Raw genomic sequence first — 20,034 nt, forward strand, 5'->3', positions numbered from 1 at the left:
CAAAAGTAGAACTAAGAGAAGATGAAGACTTTATGATCCACTATAAGCATATCGTGCATTAAACCGCTCTGCACATACTCAGAAAGTGAGCATACACATATGCTCATATTCAGACTTTCTGGCATTTTAGCCCTACTGTGGAGGAGAGACCTGGCGTGCAAATGCAGGCAGAATACACTAAAGACGCATTCACACAAATGCGATTCACGCAGACCTGCAGAAACACACATATACGCCTGTTAGGAGGTGAATGTTTTGCACTTGCTATAAACAGGTGCAAACATGCGCTGATGACGATGGCTTATCATAAACCAGCACATGTGCTGATGGTGCAGAGGCGGACGCATCTAGAGATGCACACGGTTCTGCATATGGGCAGAAATATGCTAATTTCCGTGCTCTTTTTTTAAGAGTAAGTTACTCCCGTTTTGCATCCAACTCTGCATCAGTCTCTTAGTGATATATTTACTAAACTGCGTTTTGAAAAGTGGAGATGTTGCCTATAGCAACCAATTAAGTTCAAGTTATCATCTATTTAGTACATGCTACAAAATGACAGCTGGAATCTGATTGGTTGCTAAAGGCAACATCTTCACTCTTTCAAACCCGCAGTTTTGCAAATAGACCCCTTAGTGTTCATTACAATAAAAGCTCCATGCTGAATGTCAGATATGTTGGAGATTAACTTGCGATAAGTCCTGAGCAAGCAATCGTGCTTGTCAAAGGGATCGATTTCTTTGACAATTACATTTTATAAGCAATATTAAGATACTTTTGCCCTGTTAACACTCCTGCCATCAGCACTCAGGTGTAAATGCATCCTAAAAATATGACTGATTTAAGATTACAATAACAACTTTCAGGCAAAATGTATATAGTTAATATAGACTTTTTATCCATGTCTAGCTATTGAGTTTGAACTGTAAGAACTGAAGTGCACTGAGAGTTTTATGAGCAAAACATTTCAGTAAATAACCTGACAAAGGTTTTGCAGTATACTACGATCTTCTGTTTGTCTATGACTTTTCGAGATAAGGTTCATGTGAAACAGGCAAATACATTGTGACTACAGATGAGCGACGGTGCATTAGCAGATGTGGGAGCTAACCTGTAGGTAGGATTCTGTAACAAACTCTGGAACGTCTCTCCAGGCTACACTCCAAGAAAAAGAGCCACATGTTGAGGAACTCGTAATATTTTAACACCACAACCAGCATATTTCTGCATCGAAATTCTGCCAATTACGCCTGCCAAAGCCAATATTGATATAGTTCTTCGTCCAATCAACAAATACCATTGTTTATAGGGTATAATTTTTCTTGGTTTAAGTTCAAAGCTAAGCTCTTAGGATTTGCTTCACACACACAGACGAAAAAAAAAATCTCCCTCCCCCCAAAAATCTGCAGAGATGTTAGTCATGCGAGGAAAAACTCTTTCAGACGGTTTATTTATCCATTTATCAGTAAGAAAATCATGGACGCAGACTTTAGACGACAAACCAAAGGTGATGGATGTGTAGATGTTCAAATGTGATGCAGTGGTATTGTACATACTGTAACTGATGTACATTCAATTAAAGATTAAGGAACATTAGGGTTTAATACATTTGTATCAATATATATTTTATAGACTTAAGGTAAGTAAGTAAGGTACGCTCTGCTCTAACAAATGCTACGCACTGCAGGATACATCCAATACATATGTAGAAAGTCCCAAGAGAACGCACAGAAAACACATATAATGCATTTTACAGTTGCTGCTGATTGCAAATACATGTTCTAACATACGTGACTGTCATCACTAGTAATCGGCACTTAAGCCAGACCTGTAGCTGGTGAAAGGGATAAGACAGAAAGACATGTGCTTTAGAGCTGCCCAAGGCCTGAATAGAACATTGCTGCGTGCATTCGGGCAGGGCACGCCCTTACTGTACATTGGTGGTAGTCTTTTTTTCGAATGTGAAAACACTGAGACCGAAGAATCCTACAAAAAAATCCAGAGGACTTTTACAATGACGGATATAATCAATATTTACCTGCAAAGCGACATCTGATGGTTCCGAAGACAGCGCAATGCTGACAGCTACTGAATCCGAAGACACTTGCACGTCAATGAACAGAGCGACTAAGAGAAATTAGAATTTAAAGCGGCAATGTCCGAACCCCACAAAAACACACTTTACATTAAAGTGTATTTGCGGGATCCCGACATTCTAATTTCTCTAGGTCGCTCTGTTCATTGACGTGCAAGTGAAGTGCCGTCTAGCAGTGTCTTCGTATTCAGTAGCTGTCAGCATTGTGCTGTCTTCGGAAACGTCAGATGTCGCTTTGCAGGTAAGTCTTGATTATATCCCTGTCGTTGTAAAGGTCCCCAGTTTTTTTTTGTAGGATTCTTCGCTAGTTGTGTTTTCACATTTGTGAAAACGTACCCAACCCCTATACATTGACTACGTACATATGCCCAGTCTCCTTCCTCTTCCGCCCATGAAATCGTAGGCTGCAGTAAGGGTTTTTTGCACTCAACAGAATTGTACAGGAGACAAGTTGTCCCTTGTTTTATCTGCCAGGATAAATATTGATTCATTTTAATTGCTGGAAAAATACATTTTCTCATAAAGTTAGGAGATGCTGAAGATACGGGCCAGAGAGCTCTGCAGTAATAGAGGAAGGGAAAAGGTGTAGCAAAAGCCAGTTATCGCTGATTACAGGTAAAAATATAGTCAATTTATCAAGCATGGAAATAGCTTAGCTTTTCATCTCTTTCCTAGTTTTCTCTTGTAGTTAACGCCATCTGTAGATGGAGTTAACCTGCTATCTGGCCACTTTCAGCCCCTCGCAGACTGGAGAATCGTTGAACAGACAGCTCTTCCTGATCTCCCCTGGCTGACTGCTTGTCCCTCCCCTCCTTCCTGTTATCCATAGGGGCTCTATTATGGCATTTTAAGCTTTATACAATACTATTTGGGCTTGACGAGTGCAGAGGGAAATAACTCAGAGCTTTGCTTTAGGGACCTTCCCGCAACTTGCTAGCACTAGGAGTCTGCAGTGCTTCTGAAACGTTTCCCAGAGCCTGGCAACTCTCTCAGAGCATCCTAGAATCAAATCAACAGTCATTTCCGCTCTTGAAAGGCGAAGAGAACGGACAGTGCTAGCCTCATTACCAATTTCCAATTCACTGAGTGCATGCAGAATCCTTAGAATATCCAAAGAGATAAAAACTAGGGGGTTTGATTGCATTGCTTATTTAAACATGGCAAAGGAGACACAAGTTCCACTCTGACATTCCTGTCTTGCGTTAAACTAGTGGCAAAATCACCAACAAAGCATTTTTTGTCGGCACTGTCACAGCTAAACGTATTTGATAACTAGTGGCAAAATTGCATTTTGTATCGCTGTTATAAAGTGGCTATAAAAAATGATACTTAGGCTGGGTACACACTACAGGAAAATTCTAACGGTGTGATAGTTTTAGTGATTTTACCAAGGACAGGAAAAAAAAAGTCCCGATCAGCATGCTGATTCCTGTGTACACACTATACCCGTTGTGCACGATCACCTTCAGATCTGTGCTCTTCATCTGTCATAACCTTCGGCTGAAAGGCCGCCCATCGGCACTTATAACTACTTAAAGACTGATTTAAATAGATACAAATATGTCTTGTTATGATTGATAAATATCCCAGCTGTCCTCCTTTGAAGAAGTGAAAAATGTATTTTATGGGAGGTAATTAACATTTACTAAATGTTATACCCACAGATTGGGGATGTATTGTACATAACACAGTACTGCCACACAGAATGGGTGTTTGGGTTGTGCCCATATTACAAACACCAAAAAGAGAGGGGAAAAGTGGGGATTGTTCATCCTGACACCAGTTTTTCCACGTGTCTGAGACACCCTGCAGGAACAGTGATTGAAAACAAGATAGTTATATTTTATTTATAGCAGAAATAAAATGTCTCAAAAAGGAAATAATAAAATAAATAACAAAAAAAATATATATAACAGGACACTCGAGTGGGGGGAGGTGGGATATTGAATTAGAGCTCCGGGTCGGTAGTTTATAGGAATATCTATAATAATTGGATATATAGTAATATTACCACTTCCTGCCCTTCCCATATACACACCATCACCTCTGTGTTCTGTTGGGTAGAGACAGAGGACATCCACTGTCAAATGAAGTGTGACCCGTTCCGGACAGATCCACCCTCACACAAGCTCACATTCTCTTCCTAAAAACATTAATGCCATGTGTCTTTTTCTTTATTTTTATCTAAAAGGTTTTTTTATGGAGAACATTTAATGGTCCATATACCCCCCCACCCAGACAGAGAGCAGAAGTGTGGGTAGAGAGCGAAAGGGAGACTGACAGGGGGAGACAAAGAGACAGAGAGGGGGGAGAGAGAGAGACGGGAAAAGGGGAGACAGTGTGAGAGAGTGGGGGAGGGCACAGAGAGAGCAGTGAAAATACAGAGACAGACAGTGATTTACTGAAAGTACAACTTGAAAGAGAGGAAACAAGAGAAGAGAGAGAGGTAGATGGAAGGGATTTATCAGAGAGACTCCTAGCGCGCTGGTGCCCCTCCAAAAACTAAGGACACATTGGACCTTTTAAATTAGGAATGAATGTTGTGTGTCTTATTGTGAACCCCCTGCCATGGATTGTTACTACAGCCTGGTTCCACAAGGCAGAGAGCTGCAGAGTTCTCCTTTTAGGGCACTAGGGCACTCCAGCCCACTGATAAGTATAGTCCTGCTTTCCTGGCCAGTAAAGGACAGGGCTTTGAGGACACGTCCAGGGGCTTCTACCAGCCGGAGTGCCAGTCTTTGGATGGCAGCGGCAAGACTCCTTCACCAATTACCAGTCTCACCACTCTCAACCACTGAAACAGCCTCACATCTATATGCCAAACAGCTCCTGGAAGTCTCCATCAGACAGCCTGAAACTGCAAGACAGCCCCGGAGACCCTCTGATACCCTGCTGTATCAGAGACAGCCCCCGAGATCCTCTGATACCCTGCTGTATCAGAGACGTGCCTGGAGACCCTCTGATACCCTGCTGTATCAGAGACAGCCCCGGAGATCCTCTGATACCCTGCTGTATCAGAGACATCCCTGGAGACCCTCTGATACCCTGCTGTATCAGAGACATCCCTGGAGACCCTCTGATACCCTGCTGTATCAGAGACAGCCCCGGAGATCTTCTGATATCCTGCTGTATCAGAGACAGCCCCGGAGATCCTCTGATACCCTGCTGTATCAGAGACAGCCCCGGAGATCCTCTGATACCCTGCTGTATCAGAGACGTGCCCGGAGACCCTCTGATACCCTGCTGTATCAGAGACAGCCCCGGAGATCCTCTGATACCCTGCTGTATCAGAGACGTGCCCGGAGACCCTCTGATACCCTGCTGTATCAGAGACGTGCCCGGAGACCCTCTGATACCCTGCTGTATCAGAGACAGCCCCGGAGATCCTCTGATACCCTGCTGTATCAGAGACGTGCCCGGAGACCCTCTGATACCCTGCTGTATCAGAGACAGCCCCGGAGATCCTCTGATACCCTGCTGTATCAGAGACAGCCCCGGAGATCCTCTGATACCCTGCTGTATCAGAGACAGCCCCGGAGATCCTCTGATACCCTGCTGTATCAGAGACGTGCCCGGAGACCCTCTGATACCCTGCTGTATCAGAGACGTGCCCGGAGACCCTCTGATACCCTGCTGTATCAGAGACAGCCCCGGAGATCCTTTGATACCCTGCTGTATCAGAGACAGCTCCGGAGACCCTCTGATACCCTGCTGTATCAGAGACGTGCCCGGAGACCCTCTGATACCCTGCTGTATCAGAGACGTGCCCGGAGACCCTCTGATACCCTGCTGTATCAGAGACAGCCCCGGAGATCCTTTGATACCCTGCTGTATCAGAGACAGCCCCGGAGATCCTCTGATACCCTGCTGTATCAGAGACGTGCCCGGAGACCCTCTGATACCCTGCTGTATCAGAGACAGCCCCGGAGATCCTCTGATACCCTGCTGTATCAGAGACAGCCCCGGAGATCCTCTGATACCCTGCTGTATCAGAGACGTGCCCGGAGACCCTCTGATACCCTGCTGTATCAGAGACGTGCCCGGAGACCCTCTGATACCCTGCTGTATCAGAGACAGCCCCGGAGATCCTCTGATACCCTGCTGTATCAGAGACAGCTCCGGAGACCCTCTGATACCCTGCTATATCAGAGACAGCCCTGGAGATCTTCTGATACCCTGCTGTATCAGAGACAGCCCTGGAGATCTTCTGATACCCTGCTGTTTTAGAGACAGCCCCGAAAATCCTCTGATACCCTGCTGTATCAGAAACAGCCCCGGAGACCCTCTGATACCCTGCTGTATCAGAGACATGCCCGGAGATCTTCTGATACCCTGCTGTATCAGAGACAGCCCTGGAGACCCTTTGATACCCTGCTACAGTAAGAAGACCACCCCTTTCCCCTGCACCCCTTCTCTGACCATAGCCCACATTCACCCATATAGTATTTAATGACATCATTAGGCTATTTCTTTAAACTTTGTGATAGCTCTACAGGTCTCTCCATAGTGCATAGCATAAGTGCAGAGCAACATTGTTCCATCGTTGAAGAAGATTTTTAGTTTAGTTTAAAAATTTTGTTCAGCGATACGATGGGCTTTGGAACGATAATTGTTCATCTTTGCAGGGTACACACTACTATGATATTGTGCCAACCGATCGTCTGATTGGCCGATAATCACCTGAAAGCACAATAGTGTGTAACTAGCCTTAATGACGACATCGGCCGAGAATTGATAAATAGACCACATAGTCGTGCTATATGGGTGATCACAATATTGTAATGATCGAAACAGTTTGTCACATCTTATAGTGTCTTGTAGAAATATACCCCTAATAACAGGAAATATAAAACTGTTCCACCTATCCCAGCCTCATTTTACAAGGATTATGTTGCAAGAAAAATAAACCACTAAAATGCAACAGAATTACTTTCACTGAATAACTCTAATGCAACATAATTACTCTGGCTGCAACATTACAGAATAATTCTGCTATAGTTCATGGAAGGAAAGATTACCCCATTTGTCGTCTAGACTGTATGTACACAGAGGTATAAACCACACATGATCTTACCTAACTCCTCTCGCCTACGGCAGTCATTGTGGCAAAAATGAGAAAAATTGAAATGTCAACTTAACAGAGTTTTCTTCCTTTTTTTTTCGTTCTTTTGCCAAAATATTTTATCAAGATGGCATAAATGTACGTATGTATGTATGTAATCCCTTCCTTCCACAGGACACTTCACCATTCCCAAGAAGATTGCCTGAAGACGTCTGCAGAGCGTAAGCAGTCTTCTGGATGACTTCCTCCTCATCAGGACTTCCTAAAGAACGCAGTATTTTGGCATCATGGTAGCACACAGCAGGTGCTCACACGGCTGCTAAATTTCATGTAACTCTTCTTCCTTAAATAAAACTTTTGGAGAGTTGACTATTTAAAACTACACTGTGCTAAATAAATTAACTTCCTTCAATAATAAAATGAATAGAGAAATGATTAACTTTGTGATATATTCTCTGCACTTTTAAAACTTATACAAGTATTTTATTACAATTTAATTCTTGAATAAGTCAATACATTTCCTATATAACAGAAGGAAAAATGATTCCAGTGCATTATCAGTATAACTTATCTTTATTTCCCAAGTGGTGCTAGGGATCAAAAATATATATATTTTTTATTAAAAGGTCCTCAATGAAATAATTGTATGAAAGACCTTTGCACACTCGTTATTCTTCAGATATACTGAACTCTTACATGTTTTTTTTACAGAATAGGTTTAAGGCCAAGTGGTGCAGAAAGTTTTTTGGGGCTTTCACCACAGAGACCACCCACATACATTATACAGCAGAGCCCCATACATGACTGTACTATCAGGCACTGCCCATACATTGAACCAGCAGCAGTGCCCGTTTATGGTACTCAGATTATACCTGCAGTACCTCTATACCAGAGGTTCCCAGATTGTGACATTCACTTATTAACCATAGTGTGAGACAGTGGCGGAACTACCATCGGTGCTGCAGGTGCCGCGCATAGGGGCCCATGGAGATAATGTGGCCCTCTGCATTGCAGAGATTCAGTGGCCCCGGTTCCCTCCTCCCCACCTCCCTGCACTGGTACCCACAGCTTGCTAGATCTGCCTCTGGTGTGAGAACTTGGGATTTTGTATCTATGGGGGAACACACCGGAAGATGTATGGATGCGATACAAAGAGATGCTCAGTATTACAACAAAAACAGAAACAGAAATGGCGCTAGTGATCAACCATAACTAATACAAAAATATATAAAATCGTGTATATGCCTTGTAAGTGATCTCTCTAAATTCCTTGCAAGTGATCTCTCTAAAGTCTCAAAATGTACAGTGTTGCAGTAAACAAAAACTATTCTACATGCATAAAAATAGCGTTCGTGATAGACCATCTTATATTTTGTGAATGACTCTACTAGATATCAAAGTTTTTAAATGGCAACAGTAATTGCAGTGAATGATGGTTCTCAGATCTCTATAGTCCTGTACGTGGACTTTCCATCTCGTGATGTTGGTGCCAAAATCCAAAAAGTGCTTGAAAATATTCTCAGATTTTCTCTCCCAGTGTATGTTGAAAAAAAACAAACACATCATAGTGCGATACAGTATGATTAAAACTGCTACTCCTTAAAGTGAAAAGATAAATAAACATATGTGATTCATCAATATGTTGTTGAACCACATTCATGTGATTTAAGTGGTAAATCTATTTCCCGTCAGTGGCATTTGCATCTCACACCACACGGCTTCTGATCAGTTGCACTGTTTCATTTGTGATTTTTGAAGCGATACAAAGAGAGGTTGTCCAACCAGAACACACTGAGGTGTTTGACACAGCATGCAAAATGCTGAGGGTACAGCTGAGTACACAAAGTACACAGAGTTTGTAAGCACCGCATAGGCAGCACTTAACGTATACTAAGGTACCCGAAGATGTTGGCACTGTTTGAACAGTGCATTGTGTGCAATGAGGTACACGGAGGTGTTGGCACTGGTTGAACAGTTCGAGGCGTGTAATGATGTACACAGAGGTGTTGGCACTGGTTGAACAGCACGTAGCATTTAATGAAGTACATGGATGTGTTGGCATTGTTTGAGAAACACATAGTCTGCAATAAGATGCATGGATGTCACAGCACTAATTAAACAGCGCGTAGCGTGTAATGAGGTACACGGATGTGTTGAGACTGTTTGAACAGTGTGTAGCATGCAATAAGGTGTACAGAGGTGTTGGCACTGTTAAGGCAGTAAACAAATAGATACAACAGAACATATCACAGTGACCATGCAGAACAGAGATAGACAGCAATTGTAGCGGAGTACACACGCAGATGACAATCACTAACAGGCAAGATTGGCACAACCAACTATACTGGCACGGCATCTAAGACTCCCACTGGACTTCACCAAGAATGCCCACAAGAAGATATGGACTTTGCTCAGTGAGGACCCAGATCACAACCCAGTGTAGTTGGCAGAGTACTCATCTGGTATGAGGAAAAACACGAAAATACTGCAGATGGAAATGCGGGTATGGGTGTGGTGCTATCGGGGAGACTGGCCCACAGCAGTTGAAAAAACACGAATAGCTGCTATACTACCAAGTAGAGTCCTGGAGCGGGAGTATAGATGTAGGACTCAATTAATACTCATGTACCCCTTCCACAAGGCCCCCTTCACAATAGTATGACTTGAATGTTGTGCTCCTGCTGCTCATGGGTCTCCAGTTCTGTAGAGGTGGCCCTCTGGTGGAGTGGCTGGGGACTGCAGCAGAAAAAAGGAGCAGAGTAAATGATGTGACACTGTAACTTGCAAAACTAACTCTAACCACTATATAAGATAAGATGGTTGCTGCATATGTTGGAACCATTGCTCATTGGCTACAATAAAGCTTCCAGGAAGTATGCTTATGTAATTACACATACATATGCTCACCTCTACCTACATACGGGCCAGCTGCGTACATTAAAAATAAGAAGAATAGACTTGTCATCCAAGACAGGGTTCTATTGAAGAGCATTGGTCTGCAAGTACAAACGTAATATTTACTATATGCATAAAACTACCTCACTGTAACCAGTTGCTGCAGGAAAAGCATATTGCATGCAATTCTGTAAATGGTCAGGTGGAAAAGTTAGATGTTAAAAATTAAATACATTAAATGTGTGACATAAAATTATGATATATGGAAGCCAGAGAAAAGGCATGTACAATAAGCTTATAGCAGGGTTTAGTTATTGTTACAATATTAGACTAATATTACTTAAGTAGTTTGTAAGGCTTGAGTGTGTAGTTTATGCCCAGAGATGCATTTTCCTTTCTATAGTGTAAGTTGTATCATGGTTAAAAAAATGCACATTTATTTCTACTTAAGATGTTACTCCTACTTAGTCCCCCTCTCCAGTAACCACATTGTGATTACAGGTCACCACACGCATCAATATCTGGTTGTTCACCCTGATTGTCGAACTGGCGTATGTATATTCAATTTACCACACACATAGGTGGCTATATAAGACAGGCTTGAGTACCCAGCAGTCACACTTCCCAATACGCAGTTGGTTGATGACAGCACATAGCATTAGAGCTCCTCAGTCATCTGCCTTTTCAGACAAGCCTAATTTAAAATTAGAAGGATTGAAATATGAAAAATATTCAGTCATCTATGGAGCATTTCAAATGCAATGATTTTGGACTAAGTTGGTCTAAATTGGACAAATTGGCCAATAAAACCTCCACATGTGTAGCCACACTTTATCATATACTGGCTGTAAAAAAGGACGTGGTTTAATATAGAATATTAATTTGAAACATTTAACAAATGTTGCTCAGTTGCAAACGAAATTAGAAATATGCTACCGGTGGCGGAGCTACCATTAGTGCAGTAGGCGCAGTGCACCAGCGCCCATAAAGATAAGGGGACCCACTACATGGGGGACTAGCGAGCTGTAGGCCCCGGTTCCCTCCTCCCCGCTTCCCCACGTCCCTGCACGAGGTCCATAGCTTACTAGTTCCGCCTCTGGAAGCTACAATATATATACAATAAATTTTGGAGTTCCACTCTTGATTTGCCTGACCGCATGTACAGTGCTGTGCAATAAAGATAAATAAATAATTTAAAAAGCCAGATGCATTCTCAGATGCTATAAATAATAATGTCTTCCATCTCTATCTCCAATATTGGGTCATTGTAGTGCTGCCAGAAGCATAATGTTTAATTAAATTGCTCTTTCAAAAAAATGTCCACTACATGTGAATTGAAGACATTTTCTTTTTGGTATATTCAGACTGTGGTGAGTTATAGAGTAGTGAAGAGGCGCGAACCTCTGCTGCTAGTCTTTGTCTGCTCTCCTTCTCCACATGGCTAGTGCGATGGAAGCAAGCAGTGCCGTAACTAGACATTTCAGTGCCCTGGGCGAGACAGGGCATTGGCTGCCACTTTACTGAAAGAATTCTGTTACACATATTTGCAAATGCATGATAAGCCAAATGCATGATATACATATATATATATATATATATATATATATATATATATACATATTTATATATAAATGTATATATATATATATATATATATATATATATAAATATATATTGTAACAAAGTGAGGCATATATCTGACAAGATGCAGAGAAAGCATACAAACAGAATAAAACATTGGCGCAGTTATGCACCTAGATTGAGGTTAAACCAGGTAAAGACTTATGTATAGTTTAAAGTTTGGTTAACTTACATGGTTTGAAAGGTTCCTCCGCACAGCAAACAGACAGGGTGTGTCTGTTAGTGCAAACAGAACCAGTGATGGGCGTTTTCTTTTAAAGAGAAGGTGGGCGTGTCACCTGCCCATCAAGCTAAGGCTGGGGGAGGAGTATCATGCATAAAAGCTTGTTTGTGTCATTTGTGCACGGAGACCAACGCTGGGGAAGCTGGCTGATCTTGAGAGAAATTGTCTATGTCTAGCTAGCGTTTAGGGTCTCCATATCTGCTGTGAAATTCATATGGTGTCAAATACATTTTAAACCATCCTGACAATAAATCTGCATAAAAAGAAGAAGTTGTTCGCATGTGCTTCAGCGGTAGCGGGCTCTTGCCACAATATATATATATATATATATATATATATATATATATATATATATATATATATAAAATATATCATTCATTTGGCTTATCATGCATTTGCAAATATGTGTAACTGAGAATTCTTATACACATGCACGCACGCACACACACACAAAACCTAATAAACCCTGTCTCCGTGTAATTATGTGTTATATATCAAAATTTGACTTACTGTTACTATTTTTTGTGTGTTCCAGTGGTGGAAATAGTTGGGTCAATATTTATATCTAACATATGTTCTAGGTTATTATTCGGTGCACAGATGTACAATAATTTTATGAAAATAAATTTAAAAAATATAAATAAAAAATAATATATATATAAATAAAAATATGAATAAAAAAAAAACTGAAATATATACATAAAAATAAAATTATATATATTAGAAAATAGAAATTAATATTAACATAAAATGTAAATTAAAAAGAAAAAGAGAATTAATGAAATAGTGTGAAAATCAAATTAGAATTTATTTAAAGTAAATAGTTGAGAAATAGAGAGAGATGAAATAAAATAAGGTGTAAGTGGTAGCAGAGGTGGATGGGAAGGGAGGTGGTATATAAGTGGGCTGGAATAGGAGTGAGAATGGTAATGATATTGAATTAAGTATTATCCTCTTCTAAGAGCAGTTTGTTGAGGAGATGACTTTTCCTCTCTAGCAGTGGTGGTCAGCGGTGATCGGCGATGTAGCTGCGGCCTAGCGGCTTCCTGCATTGGCATTTGGAACGCCAGCAAATGCCGAACTTCCTGCTTTCGGTGGAACGCACAAGGATTCCACTGCTTCCGGTGCCGAAAATTAGTTGTTTCTTGTAGGTTAAACTGGCGATATCAGACAGGCAGATGGAGGTTAGTGCTGTGTTTCAAGTGATGGAGCCAGGACACAGAGGGAGGTTGCAGGCAGCTGCCAAGCCCCCCTTTGGCTTGCACCCTGGGCGCCGACACCGCCGGCACCTGCCTAGTTACGGCTCTGGAATCGAGTAACCTACTGAGAAAAACACATTGGGCCTGAGTTATTAAGACGAGCAAAGCAAAAAAAAAGGAGTAAGTTTGATCCTGGACAAACGATGTTACAATGCAAGGGGTGCCAATTAGTTTATTATTTTGCACATAAAGAAAATACTGGCTGCTTTTTCATCTAGCACACAAATACCTGATAGCTTTATTTTTACACTGAAATTTAAAGTTGATCTAGGACATGCTCTACCCCAACTATAAATCTGTCCACACATTTTAAATTTACCTCCACCTCCAATGCAACATGGTTTTGCCCACGTGCAAAGTTACTAATTTTTTATGCTTTACTTTGTATACAAACACAGCTGTGCAGATCATAAGTTTCTAAAATCATGTTATATCACTGTATCAGATTCATGTGTCAGAGCAACACTTACCTGTTCCTGGCTCCTGTGTTTCGGATGAAACATGAAAAAATAGACAGTATTTAACTTATGTGCAAAACATAATACTAATATGCACCCCTTGCATTGTAACATGGTTTTGTCTAGGAGACTGAAATAAGAAGTTTCTCAAGTTAAGATCCTTAATGAATCAGGCCCTAGAAGTTCACACAAAATGTTTTTTTAAAAATATACTGTTAGTCTCAATTGTTTTATTAGATAACATCTGACGCTATGTGAATAAGCAGCGCTTTGTGAATGAGCCATCATTGTTACTTGCAGCAAGAAAATTTGACTGCAAAACAAGTGTCTGTTGCAAGCTTTCGTGGCAAGGTTTTTTTTTCCTTTATTCCAATATCATTTGGAAACAATGATCAAAGCTTGGTCTCCCCATGACTCCTCCTTCATTGCCAGCCAATCACAAACAGCCAGCATGGAAAAATGCTAATTATTGGCTGGTGGTGATGGGGAGTCCTAATAAATCCCGACTTTGGTCATTTGGAAGAAAGAAGGTTTTATTTCCCATTTGGACTAGGATGGATCAAGAAAGAAGAAATATAGATTTTACGTTACACTGTCTGTGTAGAGTTAGTGTGTTCTCCCAGTGATTGTGGGGATTTTCTCATGGTGCTGCGGTCCAAAAACATTCTGGTAGCTCAATGTTAGTTTATGTGTTTGTATTGTACACAATTTATACTGTAAGCTACACTGGGGCAGGGATTGATGTGAATCATTGAACAATTTCTGCAAAGCTTTGTGTAATATGTCAGCACTATATAAATAAATGGGTAATAACAAAGTAAATAAATGTTTAATACAGTGGTGAATGAGGGTTTAAGGAATGTGTTCACTTAATATTTATTTGACAACTGGATGTATGTTTATTCTTTTAAACTTTTTTTCTGCTATAATGGGTTCGGTTTTCAACATAGCAGAGGGATTTATGGTTCCCTTATTATAACTGAAACCGGCCCTGGCTGTTTAGCTTTGAGGCTGGTATTCATTATAGCAGCATGCTGTTTTTTGAAGCCCCCCCAAACACCTATAGAGGCACTAGACCTGTCCTGATCAGCCTGGCTTGTGGTTTCCCGGCTATGGTGGAAAGCAGCACAAGCTGTCTAGTAGAGGATATGGGGATGAGGATACATGCTACCATTTTGTATTATATATTTTATTGCACAGTGCACATGTAATAATATGTATAGTAGGTACTTTGTCTCATTAATAGAACAGAACGAGATCCTATCTTTGTCAGCTCCGAGGAGAATGGGCAAGCACACCTCTACCATCGCTTAATCTTTCACGTGGAACAATTAAGGCCAAATTCTGCAGATGAAACATTCTAAATTCTGTGGCCAAATGCATTATATGGTAGATATTCTGAACGGTTTTGAAAGTTTCACTCATCTGTAGTACAAATGACCAGACCAATAGCAACAGCCCGTTTCAAGTATAATATAAGGACAGGGGGACTGTGGCAAGTTTATGGAGCAGTTGTGACAGTTTTAAACTTGTTGCACAAGCTAAATGTCTGTTTAATTATCCCACTACCTATTCTTAGAAATTGCCCTCATTCTATCCTAAGTTTCAATATAGCCTATAGTATAGTACTTGCAGTATAACATTTACATTGAAACATTGTGTGTTTGCTAGAATCATGAGTCAAAATTTTCGGCTTGATTTCTTCATAATTAGTCATAGAATTAGTCACTGTCTCCAACAATATCCTCTAAGGGAAGTTACACAGGAAATTAGGTAATTTATTCAGTTTACAGCATTTTTACTCTGGCACAGAGATCATAAGAAACAATTGTGTTATATCTTATTTGAATAATGTAGAGAAAATATGAGTTGTTGATAAATCAAATAATACATTGCATTAATCTGTACTGTGCCAGTGTCTGCACCAGACAGATATCCAAGTGAGGGATTAGGTGTGATAGTGTAAGCACTGAGTGCCTTCTGTTTTTACCTGTAGGCAAGGTGGCAATGAGGATGGGAATGAGACAGGAGAGGGGGCAATGAGGGTGGTAATCAGACAAGAGAGGGGGCAATGAGGATGGCAATGAGACAGGAAGGGGGCAATAAGGGTGCTAATCAGACAGGAGAGGGGGCAATGAGGATGGCAATGAAACAAGAAAAGGGCCAATGAGGGTGGTAATCAAACAGGAGAGGGGGCAATGAAGATGGCAATGAAACAAGAAAAGGAGCAATGAGGGTGGTAATCAGACAGGAGAGGGGGCAATAAGGATGGCAATGAAACAAGAAAGGCGGCAATGAGGGTGGTAATCAGACAGGAGAGGGGGCAATGAGGATGGCAATGAGACAGGGTGGGGGGCAATGAGGGTGGTAATCAGACAGGAGAGGGGGCAATGAGGATGGCAATGAGACAGGGTGGGGGGCAATGAGGATGGCAATGAGACAGCAGTAGGGATAATAAGGATGGTAATTAGACAGGAGAGGGGGTAATGAGGGTGGCAATGAGACAGGGTGGGAGCAATAAGGATGGCAATCAGACAGGAGAGGGGGCATTATATATATACATATACATCGAGAGAGAGAGAGAGAGAGAGAGAGAGAGAGAGAGGTGAACTGAACCTGATCAGTCACTTGTCACCACTGTCTATTGCCAATATCAAGACTAGGGGATGTGCTATCTTTTCTTGGGAGTGGTGTTGGCATGAAGTAGCTGGTCCAGCTGGTAGATGGTCTTGGCACATTAATTTGACTGCTGAGGCCAAGCCAGGTATCCACTTTATTTGTCAGTAGTGCTGGGCAATGTCCGTGTGTGGTGCTGGCTGGTCAGCACTACAATGTGGCGGTGGGCATTAGGACCGCACATCCACAAGGAAATTTTCAGCATACATCTTCATTGATGTGTGAGTTGGAGGAGGCGCGGATCACGTGTTTTTAGCGTAGGAAGGGAGGGGTGTGTCAGGTGGATTACGAGGAAAAGAAGCAAAAGCCATATAGGAATCATAATAGAGACGTTGAACAAACATATGTTTTTTAAAAAAGGATTAAAGGGAAAATAAAGGACAGATTCAGAGCTTTCTTATAAATAAAAAATAAAAAAAGCTCAAATATAGCCCAGAGGAAGGAAGTAGGGATTTTCTAAATTAAATCCTTTCACCTTGATTGATGTGAGACATAATGGAAATTACATAGACAAATAAGGAGGAACCAAATCTAGAACTGAACACAGATAGAGCGATTCAATTTAAACAGAGGGACAGATTTATCCATTGAGTGCCGTAGTTTGTGTTAAATTGCTCTGCACATGCTCAGAAATGGACTTAATACAAGAGCATGCAATTCAAGCTCAAGCGCAAATGACATATACGACAGCCTATGATGTCAAGGACAGAATGGGGGAGGGGCATATGCACATCGGCAGTGTACAGTAAGGGTGTGCCAAGGTCGAGCACACGCACATTCATCTGCACTTGCACCAGTTACAGGGCAGGTGTAAGTACCAACAGATAGTGATGACGGACGCGTATGCACGCCAGAACGTGTGGTTGCATTTAAGACAAACTGTAAAAATGCATTTTATGCACAGTTGGCATTAAGAACATCCTGAGAAATGTATTTCATGTAAAAAAAAAATTTTTCTCATGGTACTTATATTATACTATATTGCACATATACATTACACATATGGATAGTTCGTATCCTGCTGTGTGTTCTGTCTGTCTGCATACGGCAAGTAATGTATAGCCTGAGCCTTCTTATACGCGTATACAAATGGAGACATTTCTTGAGATCCTCTTGTACTTGATTGCACTTGATTACGGTGTGTAATTCTCATCCCATGAAAAATGCTAATTACGCTCACTTTTCCTTCTCTAATGAATCAGGTTCAGTGAGAGTCAAATCTTATACCCTTAAATGTCTGAGATAAAAAGGTAAAACAATACAGGCAATAAGAATTAGTCACAGATGCTTTGGAGGAGTTTAGAGCAGGGTTTCCCAAACCCAGTCCTCAGGGCTCCCCAACAGTGCAGGTTTTCCAGATCACATGTGACATAATTAGGAGCACCTGTGGATCTGTTACAATGTGTCAGTCAGTAATGAATACACCTGTGCTCCAGCAAGGAGATGTGGAAAACTTGCACTGTTGGGGAGCCCTGAGGACTGGGTTTGGGAAACCCTGGTTTAGAGACACAAAGAAACAATAAAGACTTTATGAGTCTGGTATTTTACTTGCTTTTTTATAATGCTATTAAAATACATGTCAAAATCTGTGCATTTAATATGTTTTTACTAGCATTGAAGAAGATCATTGTAGGCATTACCGCTGCATGCACCTATGGTTAACGTAAATATAGGAAAGGTAGCATTCTGAAGAACACAGCATCAGTAAAAATGTAATTGGGTAAAGTAACAAACAGACACATTTGCATGGATTTTATGAGCATTACAAACACATTTAAAACATATCTGTGTGTATGAGCCCTAGGTCTCGTACCCCAGACTTAACTGACATTTAATACCAACACTCTATCCTCTCATTATTTGCTCTCTCTAGAAAACAAGTAAGATAATTGGCACAGTGCAGCCATTGGCTGTACCTGTGATTCTCAAACAGTGACATATTGTCCCTGGTGCTTATATAAGACCAGAGAATCACAAGTAAATTCCAATCGATGACCCACCATGAATAAGTGCAAGTGGTGAATTAAAATTACAGTCAAGAGCAGAAGTACAACTTTGATCTGTAATTGTTGCAAGCCTGACTGATGTGTTACTTATACAAGGGACCTGCAGAGTATTTAACAATATTCTGTGCTGTCAGTAACTAAAAGAAAAACAAAAGTGAATCAGAATGAAGACATTTGTAAAACAATGAATCCTTGTTGCTGATTGTGCAGTGTCTCAACTTGATCAGCGTTAATCATACTTGCCAACTTTCTTTAGTTGGTCTCTGGGAGATCTTGTAGAGGGGGTGTGGTGGGAGGGTGGAAGGGGTTGGGGCACGGTGAATCACATCATTTTGGCCACTCTCCCATAACGGTATTGTCATTTTTGTACCGGAGACAGGGCCATAATGTTGTTTTGGCTGCCAATTTGCAGCATGCAGGAGACATCCCTGCTCTCCTGGGAGTTTGGGAGACCTACCCAGAATTCGGGAGTCTCCCAGACATTCCGGGAGTTTGGGCAAGTATGGCGTTAATGATACCTTGCAATTTGGCTGTTAAAGGCCTCATTGTCACTAATCAACCACTGGTCGCATTTTCCAGCAATTGTTGATTGTATAAAAAAAAAGTTTACATGACCTTATGTTAATAGTCATTAAATATAGCCCAAAGCCTTAATTTGAACCTTCCCTGAGATCTAATATATACTTAAAAACTATGACACATAGAAACATAGAATTTGACGGTAGTTAAGATCTACTTGGCCCATCTAGTCTGCCCATTTTTTTTATTAACCTATGGTACCTTAAACCCTATTTGATCCTTTATTCTTTATGAAGTATGTTCTTATGTCTATCCCAAGCATGTTTAAACTGCTCAACTGTATTACCCTCAACCACCTCTGATAGGATGCTATTCCACTTATCCACTACCCTTTCTGTGAAGTAGTTTTTCCTCAAATTTCCTCTGAACCTACTTCCCTCCAGTGTCAGAGCATGTCCTCGTATTCTAATACTTCTCTTCCTTTGAAGAATGTTTCCCTCCTGTACCTTGTTCAAACCCTTGATATATTTGACAGTTTCTATCATGTCCCCCCTTTCCCTTCTCTGCTCCAAAGTATACATATTAAGTTCTTTTAGTCTTTCCAGGTAAGTTTTGTGCTGTAGACCATGCACCATTTTAGTTGCCTTTCTTTGTATCTAGTCTCTAATGTATTTATATCCTTCTGGAGATATGGTCTTCAGAACTGAACACAGTATTCTAGATGAGGCCATGCCAATGACCTATATAGTGGCATTATTACTTCCTTCTTTCTGCTACTGATTCCTCTCCCTATGCAACCAAGCATCTGACTTGCCTTCCTTATTGCTTTGTTACATTGCTTACCTGCCTTTAAGTCACCTGAAATAGTGACTCCTAGATCCCTTTCCTCTTCAGTAGTTCCCATTATAGTGCCATTAATACTATATTTAGCCTTTGGGTTTTTGAGACCCAAGTGCATGATTTTGCATTTTTTGGCATTAAACTGTAGTTGCAATTCTGTTGACCATTCCTCTAGTCTACCTAAGTGATCAATTATTTGTTTTACCTCTCCTGGTGTGTCTAACCTGTTGCATATCTTTGTGTTATCTGCAAAAAGGCATACTTTCCCTTGAATACCATTTGGTACCATTTGCAATGTCTCCAATAAAGATATTAAAAAGCACTGGTCCAAGTACAGATCCTTGGGGTACACCATTGGTAACC

The sequence above is a fragment of the Mixophyes fleayi genome, chromosome 1 (assembly GCF_038048845.1).
Source record: "Mixophyes fleayi isolate aMixFle1 chromosome 1, aMixFle1.hap1, whole genome shotgun sequence".
NCBI classification, from domain to species: Eukaryota; Metazoa; Chordata; class Amphibia; order Anura; family Limnodynastidae; genus Mixophyes; species Mixophyes fleayi.